We start from the raw sequence: 12,848 nt of genomic DNA on the forward strand, positions 1-12,848 counted from the left end.
CCCCCCCTATTTTATTTAGTCTTTTAATCCTTCTAACATTCTCTAAGACAAGCTAACTACTGTCTCTGTGTACCTGAGGGATTGTGCAGTGCAGACAGAGTTTTCTGCAGCTTTCTTTCACTTCTGAAAAAAATCACAATCCACTTAATCTGACAAGTGAAACCTTTGATTACATGTTACCTACACAATACTGCTTCTTTTCATGTTGAGGCAGGGAAGGAAATAAATGCAGAAATGTGTCTGCTAAATTTCCAAGTTAGCAATCTGTTGAAGGAAACCGTGATCCTGGCAGGTGCAAGTGCTGGACTCTTGGGCTTAGGGAGTCTCATGAGCCTTTCAGAGGTTTTTCACCTCACTGATCCAAAATAAACTTCAGTACTTAGGGAAAATCAAAGCAGGCAAAATGTTTAATGTAGCACAATCTGGTACAGAGCAAAGAACAGGAAGAGAGAAAGGCCATAATTTAACAATTTGTGCAATGATCGTCATGGACATGAATCCCCATACTGTTGCTTTCCTTTACCTGAGGGATAATTGCAGGTTTTGGTTCTTGACTAGCTTTTGAGGTTTGTACCACTGTATATCTCGCATTGTTAAAAAAAATACATTGCAAAATGGAGAGATATGCATACAGCTATATCACATGAGGTGCAGCCTATCTGAAAAATTACTCTGTGCACATCTCTTGTCTTCAGGTGCTAGTAGAATCCCTGCTTGGAACTTTATCTAACAGTGGATTAAAAAGGAAAGAAAAAACCCAACTCAACACTGTTTCACTGTTTACCTTTAAAGTACAATTACTGATCAGCATCCTCTGCCTAAAAAATTCCTTTCACCACAGTCCTCAGCCATCAGGTTTCAGCCATGGTACCACAGAGACATGAATACAAGCTTGTGGAGCCATTGTGTTTACCGATAATAGCAACAACAACAGAAATAATAATAATAACAACAGAAATAGCCTGCTCCTCTGAAGGGGCTTCTGAGATACTAGTCCAGTCCTGTGCATATCCAAAATCAGCTGGGAGATAGATGTATATTTCTGCTTGCCACATATATTTGTGCATCCATATACTGATATAAAAATTGCCTTAGTTTGTTGCACATAAATCTCTCTCTCTCTTTTTCTACCTATCTCTATGACTTTTTTTCAGAAGTAAAACAAACTAATGGGGACAACATACAACACAGAAATAGACCATCTTCCTGTATCAAGTAGAATAAATTAGTGCTGAATGCCTAGGTTAATGTTCACTCTGAACTGGGCCCTGCACAGCTGGGATTCTCCGTGCTGTTTGATCTGCCCTTTCAAGCTCTGATGATCCCATTGAATTAAATTTAATGGACACAGGGCTGAAGTACAAAAAAATTAGAGGCCTTGTTATAAAACAATAGAGACAACTTAGCTCACATGCACACCTGTTCTTTGTACTTCATGAAAGACTCCTGATGTGGGGGAAAAGATTTCATGAAGCACTCCCCTGGCATTGTTTGCTTGAACTTCAGAAGTACAACAGCCATTTTGGGGTAATTGGATTTACAGTCGCTACAGCCATGGATGAATTTTATGGGAGGCATTTGTGCTCAGTTAGTCACATCAGAACAGGATGTGACACACCTGCACACTACACTAGTAGAAAGAAAACTACTCTGAACACTTATTAGCTAGACATGTCTGAGTTAAACCAATTTATTTCACCCATGCAGGCTACTAAAGCCTTATGCAACTGCAGTAACATTCCAAACTTTTCCTGTCCTGCAAGATGGTGCTCACAATTTACCCCAGATGAAAAATGGGAATTTTATATTGGTGGTTTTTTGACAGCATCCTGGGATATTCATAATAGGGGGAGGTGCAAACTGAAAAGTATAACGTTTACTTTCTTTGAGGATTGTAGTAGATTTTATTAGATGTTTGTTTCCAAATAAGCATGGCAATATTTTTTTTTTTTTACTGGAATGATTGAATGCAATTTCCATCTTTTCCTTAGATTTCTATATCTATTAATCTGTTACTCACTAAATTTTTCTGTGTGCTCAAGATTGCTCTTGAGATCCAGTTGCTGGGTCTTGTCTTTAAATTCTGATAATAAAAATGGTCCTTGGCAAATCACTATTATCCTAAAATCAACATGGTGCTATATAAATCTGGAAAGACAAAAGGCATGTAGTTATTAGAAAACAGTAATCATCTGACTCATCCGTATTCAGTTATAATATGTAAATAACATGGGTTGTCTTCCCCATTTTGCACATAATCCAGACAACAACATTTAGTCTGAAAATAATAATCTGGAGACTTTAGACCTAAACTAGACAAGTATTTTCTCTGTATACAGAAAGCCAGGAAAATGTGCAGTGTAAGTATAGACAAATTTATGCTGATGTGCTGATTGCATAGAGACAAAGCCTCTAATATGTACCTGAAAGGGGAGCAGTAAGGTCTACATGTATCCCTATATCCCATGTATTGATTCACTATGACTGTGTGTGGAATTGTGTAAACCTGTCTGAAGGATGTTTCCTGTCACAGCATGCTTGATATCGCACATAGAATCATGGAATGGTTTGGGTTGGAAGGGTCTTTAAACATCATCTAGTTCCAAGCTCCTGCCATGGGTTGGGAACCTTTCACTAGACCAGGCGGCTCAGAGCTCCATCCATCCTCATCTTGAAAACTTCCAAGGACGTGAAGTTCACAACCTTTCTGGGCAACCTGTTCCAATGCCTCATCACCTTCCCAGTAAATAAATTTTACACAATATCTAGTTTAAACTTACTCTCCAGCTTAAGGCCACTCTCCCTTGAGCTAGCTGAGGAGAATTCTGCAGACTGGCTAATAAAAAGGCACTTTTTTTTTCTGTAATATTTTCCATGTGATAATAACAGTGTTGGAGTACTTGAGTGATAGTGTGGTGATCTCTGTGGCTAGGAAGTGTGTGACAGCATTATATAAAAATTTCTGCAGGACAACAGGTCTACATTTGTGTATTTTAAGACTATGATCAGCCATCATGACAACCCAATTTGACTTTTGGCATGTTTTTTCCCCTTTTCCTGACCTTGCTCCTAAATTTACCTCAATTAGTTACTGCTTCAAATCTGTGACTTATGGCTCTGTTTCAATGTTAGATAAATGCCTGTGTCCAGAGAAGCCTGAGAGGTGGCTGTAATGAGGTGTTTCCCATAGAGTCCAAACGTGGGGTTTTCTATCTACTCTTCATAATTATTCACCTGATAGTTTCCACTGTAGGACAGTGGAAACTGACAATAAGAGATGCGCTCTTAAACTTTGATCTTAAACTTCAGATCCTTAAAATGCACTCTGGAGAAGCACCAGGGTACTTTACATCTCCTTTAAGGAAGGACTACATCACTCTAAGTGGTGGAGTGTTTTTTCTGGGAAACTCATGGGAAACAGGCTTAGAAAACAGTCAGCAAAGGTGAAATGACAATACAGAATCATAGGTTAAAAGCAATTAGCTCAGCTACTGTAGGGTGAAAATTTAATAAGATGATTCTGGGGAAAACGATTTCCTTTCCCTTTCCCTTTCCCTTTCCCTTTCCCTTTCCCTTTCATCCTTTTTGTTTTAATTCTCACTAATAAAAAGCAGCGACTGTCAGTAATAGATAAACGCGTTGCTTTCTATGGTGACTGGTTTTGAGGCAGGTTGAAATTGTCAAGCTGAAAAAATTACAAAGAGGGGGGGCTAAGGTTAAAAGAGAGATAGCATTGTTCTCAGTCATATTTTTTCTTGAATTCCAAGTGTCTGCATATCATGGACTTAGTTTGGCCTATTAAATATCTAACTTTCAAATCAGGATTGAGGTCCAAATCACTGCTGAATTTATGCTTCACTGAAAGGAAGAGATTAGATACAGATCAGTGATCAGCAGTGTTTGCTGTGGAAAAAATGCAGGTGTGTTTACTTAAGGCATTAATTTATTAATCTTTACCTACTGCTTCCAAATAATCTGCTCTTAAAGGTGATCAGATATGACAATTAAGAGAACAATAAGTTGCTCTGGACTGAAGCTTTCTGGGTGATTATCTGTAAGATATTGGTTGCTTAGTAAGGCCAACATGCCTGCTTCAAAGCTGGCCTCAGGCCACTGAAAGCAATAGAGTGTTTTCTACTGAAAATATTCTGATAAATGTGCAGGATGGTGTGAGAGAAATGTTACATGTTATCAATAAGCCATTGAGCCAAAAGCTTTGCAAAACATTAAAACTGATTTTTCTCCCTAAGAAATTTCTTTGATTCCACTTGCCATTTCTGTTTTAATGGTCACGTTCAGTGGTACAGCATGAAAATGACTTTTGGTGCTAAGAATGGTAGGTGACATGGTAGAGCTCTATTTTTGCCTTAAGTGTCCTGTCTCCTTATTTGCTATAATGAATACTCCAGGATGGAGTTTCCTCTAAATTAGAACAGCAATTGTATGCAGCGGCTGTTGTAGGGCTGGCTTGGGAACCCGCTTGGAGTGCCGAGCACCAGGGCTGTGGGAGGGCACCTCTGTGGAAAACACTGAGGACCGGGAGGCAGGAATGAAGTGGTGCACTTGCAGAGACATGTGCCTTCTTTTATCCCTGCAGAGGTTCCCTAAGAGCTACACATGGTGGTAGATTTCTGGTCTAATCTGCTCTTGTGCTGTAAATAACACTTTCTATGAGAGGAGCTGTTTTAAGAGTACACTAGTTTATCAGCTATATATAAAAAAACAACAACTGGGTAGTTTAGTAAAGAACAGTGGTATAATAGTGTAATAATTGTGTCGTAAACAACAGTACTTTTACTACAAATACATATAACTTTATGTAAAAAAAAAAGGTAGTTATGCAAAGTTCATTGTTAGCATTATCTAATTATAAAAGATGTAAAAGTAGTAATCTGGGTAGGGACCAAAGTGCTTTATAATATTTTTAATAAAAGAGGAGGTATAGTCAGCTTGTTGGGGATCACAATAATCTTAGTGTCATCCCTGTGCAGTTTTAGTGCATCCCAATAATCCAGATTCACATCCCTGTGCAGACTTTAGTGACCTTCCCTAGTCACTGAGGTGAAGATTTTCAAACACAGATAAGTGCTTATGTCCATGTTTTATCATTTAATAAAAGTGGCTTGATTTTCAGAGTGTTTGTGTCTCCCCATCTCCTAATTCCAGTGCAAATCATGATTACTTGCAACTGAGGTGAATTGGCAGCTGGGACTGTAATTACCCTTCATCTTTCCCACTCAGTGCAACTGCAACTGATGTTAGTGGTGTTTTCTGGATTTACTGAGCAAAATTTCACTCTTGGCTGAGCTCTTTAGGCTAATATTTTCAAAGGCATCTACTGGTAGTTAATGTGCAGATCTCACATATTGATAATTTATTCCCTTCGATTCTTTGGATGAAAGAGTCTTTGTGGACTTTCATCATTAAAATAGATAGTGAAATTTCTTTTCACCCTGCTAGAAATCTTTATCAGGTCTTACTCAGAGCTCAGAGCTGAAATATTCTGACTTATGCTGTATTAATGATGATACTATAACTATCTTAGAATCACAGGATGATTTGGGTTGGAAGGGACCTTATAGGTCTTCTAGTTCCAACCCCCTGCTGAGGGGGTGTAATGTGATTTACTCCTAATCAAGAAAAGAAACACATTTTTTTAGGCTAAGTGCAAAATTGTGTATTATGCTAGTGCAGTTCCACCCAGCAATGGGAGAAGGTTTTTTTGATTACTTCTTAAATTACTATCCCAAAGGAATGAAATTTCATATTTCTCCAGAACTGGGAGATGCCTTATTCTATGAAGAATTTGGCATTTCAAACTGATTTAGGAAAAAAGAATTGGCAGAGGAAGAAACGCAAGAACTCTGTTTTCGTTATCACAGGTGTGGGGCATGTGAGACATCTGATGAAGACTCCAGTAAAAGTTGCTGCTGCTCAGTCAACATCATGAGGAAGAATATCAACTCTCTGATGTCTCTGGGTAGTTTTCTTCTCATTCTTCCCCTGAACAGAAGACAACTGTTTCCTTATCCCAGAGGGACCTCTAACTTGAGGGTTGAATTTGGTGGCCACTAGGGATCAGCTAAATGAGGCTGTCCTACATTTACAGATGTGTGACATCTACGTCCAAGCTGCTATCACAGGACAGTTCACGCAGGGTATATCATGTCAGAAAAGTGCTGGTTGGTATGCACCATGGTCATGTGAGGTGATTCAAGGTAACTGGCTTTCTGGGAGACAATGCCATCCTTGTAAAAGGTCTGTAAAAGAAGAAAATTTGGTTTTGGTTAATTTTTTTTTACATTGCTTCAAATATGATATGCAGCTTTTACACTGTGAATAACATCCTTTAATATCTACATTTGGCTTAGAAACTACAATAAATATGACTCTGGAACATAGGCCTAGAGACCATTTGTTTCTTTTTGTTGGAAGGACTAACCATGATAGTTCTGTTTCTTTCATAGGATGTTTTTCAGCTTTCTTTGCAAAACTTTTCATTGCCTGTGAAGGGTTTTGTCTGTGTTTGCATCTATCACTGAAGCTTGGAATTACTTTCACAATATGCCAGCAGTCATTTTCCTTTCAGTTCTGTCCATTTCTAGAAGAAAGAAAGAAAGTTGGCACGCTGTGGAGCTTGAATACAGTATGTTTCCTCTGTCATACTGTTCCAGCAGTCAGGCAAAGATCACATATTTTTTTTCCCCCCTCAGATGGCCATAAACCATTTTACATTAGAAGCTTTCAGGTAACTATCTGTCACTAAACCAACATACAAGAAGTATGATTTATCACAGTGAACAGAGCTGGCTTGAAAATATTCATGAGTTGGTGAACATTTAGAGCTTGATCTAAAAATGTTGCATGCAAGAGAAAAAGGAGAGCATTTAATAGAAACTTCAGGCTTTAATCTCTCTCGGCTTTACAGACATGCTAGCATATGGATTCACATGTGTCTGCCATGTGGTAGAGTTTGTGCTTCTCAGAATCCAAAGCAAATAACATTTAAAGCTTTCTTTTTTAGGGGAAGAAAAGGACAAAACATTCACATACTAATAGCTCATACAGCTGAAGAAGAAAAGGCTCAGACTTCTTGATCTGGAGGTATGGAGGGTGATATCCAAATCTCAAACTGGGGATGTTTAAATGGATCCCCATGTACCAGTGGTGAAGAAAGTGATGTGAGGCCAGCTAATGCTTCCCTGTGAAACCTTTGGGTCAGGAGATCTGGACAGGGAAGGTGAGAGCTGAAAGTCAATGGGCTGCTCCTCTAAGGAGAAGATAAGTGCCTGAAAGGGCCCATTGCTCCAAAGGGGAGCAGGGCAAGGGAAGGCATGCTGCACCAGCTGGAGAGCAGGGCCACAGCCCCACGCAGAGTTATCCTAAGCATCCCCTCTGAGACCATGCAGGGCTGAGCTCTGTCAACTGGCAGAGAGTAACTGGCAAATCCCAGTCTGATACATATATAAATATAGCAGTTGGCTCAGAGCAGGTGGACTCTGCTTTTTAGAAAGGATGGGCCTGATAGGCCTAGTTGCAGGACTGGTTATTCTTTATTAAGAATTTAGCTAGATCTATTTTTTGTAATGCTAATTATTTAAATGCTGCTTGTATATTTCAGAAGCAGAAAACAAAAACTCCATACACTTTAGTGCTGTCTTGTAAGACATCAGATATAGAAAATGTACCTCATTTGATTACAGTTCACTATTCAAAAAATCCCAGACAGTATATTTATTCCAAAACAAATTACCCTTAGGGATTTTTTTAGATTATAATGTTCAGGGTGTTCCTATATAAACAGCAGAAGGGTTATTAAAAATAAATCAGATTCTTAATAACGGAATCACTCCCTTGAGTACAAGAGCTGAATGGCATTTGCCAGTTGAAGGATGAAACTTTCTGTCAAGGTGGAGATTCGCAAACTTAACAAAGCCAGTGAGACTTCTTCCTCCTCCTCCCTTGCAGGAGAGAAAGCCTAGTTAGCTGCTAACAGGAGGTGTATTTAAATCCACAATAATGGCAATGCAATGGTTTGATAGGTGACAACTCCATCAGAGCACTCCAATTGCATGACAGCTGCCTGGGGTCAGCCACACACAGTACGTATAGATAGATGCATTCTCCCGGCGGGACCCTGCAGACAGCCACATTCTTCAGGCCTTGTGCTATAGTCAGCTCACTTTCAGTGGCTCATATTGTAATCAACTACATTCTGATATTAATATGCTGTAGCCTTCCTCCTCAGGGCTGCATGTTGCCCTGCCAAAGTCACTTGCTGTAGTCAATCAGACAGACACAGCCTGATAGGTGTGTGAAGAAGACAAAAGTATTACTGGGGGAGAAGCACATATGCTGTGGACTGCTATAGCATTATAACCTCATGATATTACCAGACCTGTCCTTTCAAATATAATAAGGAGTCAGATGGCATGCCCATATGCTGGCACCCATACGTTTTCACTGAAGTCACTTTACTATCAAGGACCATGCTGCCAGTTCCCAAGGGCCTCTTCTCCATCCGATCACTGAGGTCTCACACTTGATTTGTTGCTTGTCCCTAAAATATACCTCCCTTATTCACCTGCACACTGGTGGCTGTGTAGATGTCACCTAATGAGGAGCTGAGGCCTCTTAAAATAGTACTTTATATTAGCATCCCTCCCCTCTCCCCTGAACCCTGTTCCCCAGGTCTTATTTTAAGTACAGGGACTGTCACTGAAAGAAAGAAGCAAATGAACAATTGCCTTTTCTAGGTAAAACCAAGTGAAAGGCCAGGATGGGGAAGAGCTAAAGACTTCTCTGATCTCCACATTTTAATGAATCTATTAGTATGAGGAAATGTGCAGAATGCAGAATGCTGACAAACAGGCATCATTCATTAGGTTGTCTTACTTTATATAGCAAGACATTACTTACAAAAAGCCAAGAGTTTTGGAATGAAGCTGTTCCTTTTTTTTTCCCTTTATCAGTTTATAAATTAGTGGTGGATTGTCTTTCAGACTGGAAGAACTTTTGACAAGCTCATATCTTCCTGCATAACACTTCACATGCTCTAGAAGGACCCACAAAAGCCAAATGTCTACCAGTGACAGCAATTATAACCTTGGGATACATCAGATATTTTCTGAGATGCTGCTGTATTTACACTGGTCTGGGTTGCTAAAATATGAGAAATTTGCTGGAAGTAATATTGCTTCATTTTTCTGTTCCTAATTCACCTCCCACTAATACAGTCAGCTATTACCGCTTTGTCAACTATTATTTTCTTCTGTGTTGCATTTAGGTCATCACTTGCTTCCTTTGAGATGTCAGTAGGGCTAACTTGCACAACCTTGGCTGTGGAGACAAGTGGCTTCAGCAGACAATGCTGTGCACCCTAATGAATTTATTTTATTTATCTTTTTTTAAAGACAAGAAGCTAGCCTACATTTTGTTACTGGTTTAGCACCACATATCTTTTTCATACTATATAATTGCTTATATTTTGAAATTTCAATATATAACAAAAATTAGTTATTACAATACATACAATTATACATAAGAATTACTGCAACTAAGGAATGATAGTTTGAATCAGCAGCACAGTTTTAGGACCACTATTTGCTTTCATCTCTGTGTCCTCAACTTTGGGACGCTATGCCAGATAAGCTGTCTTGTCTATATGGTAACAAGACAAGACCATCATTACGTGTGATCATTAAAGGCTCCAAAGGTATTTTTTACAGGAGTAGAGGTGGAGGGCTTGCATACTGCCCAAATTCCTGTACAGGTAGTTGTAGTCTGCTTCCCTAAAATTTCTGTCACTTTAATAAAAGGTTTTATTATTGTATGAAATTTCTGAAGTGGCTGGTTGAGAACTGTTAAACAGTAGATGCATGGAAATAAAGCAGAGCCTTGTGTAACACATCACTTTTCAGAGAACCTGGAGATTCCATGGGGCTGAAAGGTGTTATCTAATTGTAAGCTCATTGTCACAAATAAAGTAGTCCAAGTCTCCCCTTATTTACACACAGTGTAACCTTCTTTTTTTTACTGTAGCTGCACATTGTGTGAATCAGAGTAGAATCCATTTCATGAGTTCTAATTCTGCTCTGGCTGGACAAACAGACAATATGCCCAGACAGAATTGTCATTGCATATGAAAGAAGTGCTTTACATATTTTCAAAGTATCATTAAGATGCTTATTTGGGCTGCAGTCTAGGAGCATCTCAGAACGCAACCTCAGTGACATTGCAGCTGTTGTGCTTGGACATTAAAAAGGCAGTCTTTCCTTTCATTGTAATAATTTAAAAATTACCAGTCATGTGCAGGCTCTTAGAGCCTGACCCTCAGCCCATGTGAGCCAGGATGGAAGTCAGGGCATGTCTCTCCATTGAAGTGTGCATACTTTGAATCATTCTGCGGGTTTTGAGTGCCTGGCCATGCACACCAGGTAGTGGACTGTTAATTGAAATAACCTGAAATGGTTGATATCTGAGACCTACATTCTTGATAGCAAGCACAGCATACATGGGAAAAGAGGCTTTTTAACCCCTTCTGTTAGTATAATGTTGGAATGCCTTGTATCCAGTGAAATGAGGCAACTCTTTGGCACTGTTATGAGCAGGACAACCACCCCCACAGCCTTCTACTCTCCAACAGCCCTTTGAATCTGCTGGAATAACGTAGTGGTTAATCTGGGATTCATTACAATGTGTGAGTATGTCTGTGTTGGGGGGGTGGGCAGGAATAACATCTCTATTCCTGTGAGCAGCAATGCTGTGAGTGTTACGTTATCCTCCAAGTAGCGTTCCCTTTCACCACATGCTGTATCTGTTGTTAAGTTTTGTCACCTTCCAGAACTTTGTCAGCCCTATTTTTGTCACAAAGCGGGGATCCCATTCTGATATTGCTCCAAATCAGTGTTGCACAACTGTTGAACATGGCTGAGAACTCTTCTGTTCCTGGCAGTAAAACCCTTGTTGCTGTAAAGCCCCAGGAAAGGTGCTTCATGTTCTATTTTCATGTGTGGGCTTCTGCTTAAGAGATGTAGTACAGTGCACAGACATTGCTAAATTGTCAAAGAGTTGCTTGGGGTTTATTTTAGCTCACACTGTCTTAAATTGATTTTGTTGTGTGGGCTATATAATGAATTGTATTCTTTTATAATTTACAAGTATATTAATTATAAAGACAAGTATATTAGTATTTTATGTGGAAAAGTGTGTTAGAAGAAGACAATTCACATGATCAAGAGGTGAGCCCAGGCATTACCTCACCTCAGATGGGAGAACTGTTAGAACAGCCTACTAATAACAGACAGTAAATAAATCCTCCGGTTTCTGCAGGAAGACAGGTTCCTGTCTCATCTACTGCATCACCACCATGTCTCTCACAATGTCCCCGTAGGCAAGCTCAGGAAGTGTGGACAGTGGGGTGGATTGAGAATTGACTGAACAGCAGACCCCAGAGGATAGTCTAGTTGGAGTCTAGTTGGAGGCCTGTCACTAGTGGTGTCCCCCAAGGTTCAATATTGTTTAACTTATTAATGACTTGGATGAAGAGGCAGAAGCCTCCTTAGCAAGGTCCCTGATGACACAAAGCTGGGAGGAGCAGCCAATACCCCAGAGGGCTGTGCAGCCCTTCAGAAGAACCTCAGTGGGTTTGAGAGTGGGGCAGAGAGGCACAGTTTCAAATGTAACAAAGGCAAATGCAGGGCCCTGCACCTGGGCAGGAATAACCCTGGGTACCAGCACAGGCTGGGGCTGGCCTGCTGGGAAGCAGCTCTGTGGAGAAGGACCTGGGGGACAACAAGCTGTCCATGAGCTGGCAGTGTGTCCTTTTGGCTTAGAAGGGTGCATTAGGAGGAGCATTTCCAGCAGGTTGAGGGAGGGCTCCTCAGTACAAGAGAGACATGGAACTCCTGCACTGAGTCCAGCAGAAGCTACAAACACAATTAAAGGACTGGAGCATCTCTCATGAGGAAAGGGTGAGGGAGCTGAGCCTATTCAGGCTCCAGAAGAGGTGACTGAGTGTGTATCTCATTAATGCATTTAAGTATCTGAAGGCAGGTCCTCAATAAGGAGGACCCAGAGTCCTCCTGGTGGTGCCAAGCAATGGAACAAGAGGCAAAGGGAAGAAATGGATACACAGGAGATTCTACTTCATTTTGACGAAGAACTTTACTGTACATGTGACCAAGCACTGCCCAGAGAGGCTGTGGAGTCTTCCTCACTGGAGACATTAAAGAGCTGTCTGGACACAATTCTGTGCAGTCTGCTCTGGGATGACTCTGTTAAAGCAGGGATGTTGGACCAGATGGCCATTGTGATCCCTTCCAACCCAATCCATTCTGTGATTCTGTGATAGATTTAGAGGAATGATCTTTGGAAGTACTTTAGTCCAATCTCTGCATTACAGTTTTCTTTGCCTCTTACTATACAGAAAGTATATTCACAAAGGCAGAGTGGATGTGAAGTAGTTTCAGCTGAGTGGTGAGGTTTTGTCCCCCACAGCGATGCTTGGCAGTAGGTTAGTGGGCAGTGGGTTAGTTGTCCTGCAAGAATTAGTAGCCTTTAAAAGGATCACAGCAAACTAACATCTCTGCAAATGACTGAACATAGAGTTGACATTCTGGATATAAATATATGCATAGAAGCCTACTGGTATTATGGGAAAAGTGTCCGGCATTATTCTAGGACAAGTTCTTCAGAAAGATAAGTGATGTTTTAGGTGGTGAACAGCAGCACCTACAAAATCATTCCCTTTCCAACTGACCTTAATGCAGCTGGATTTTTTTCTGACATATGCATCTGTCTGAATGAATTATTCCCAAGTTTTCTCAAATATTTACTGTGTTCAAGTA

The sequence above is a fragment of the Camarhynchus parvulus genome, chromosome 3, assembly GCF_901933205.1.
Source record: "Camarhynchus parvulus chromosome 3, STF_HiC, whole genome shotgun sequence".
NCBI classification, from domain to species: Eukaryota; Metazoa; Chordata; class Aves; order Passeriformes; family Thraupidae; genus Camarhynchus; species Camarhynchus parvulus.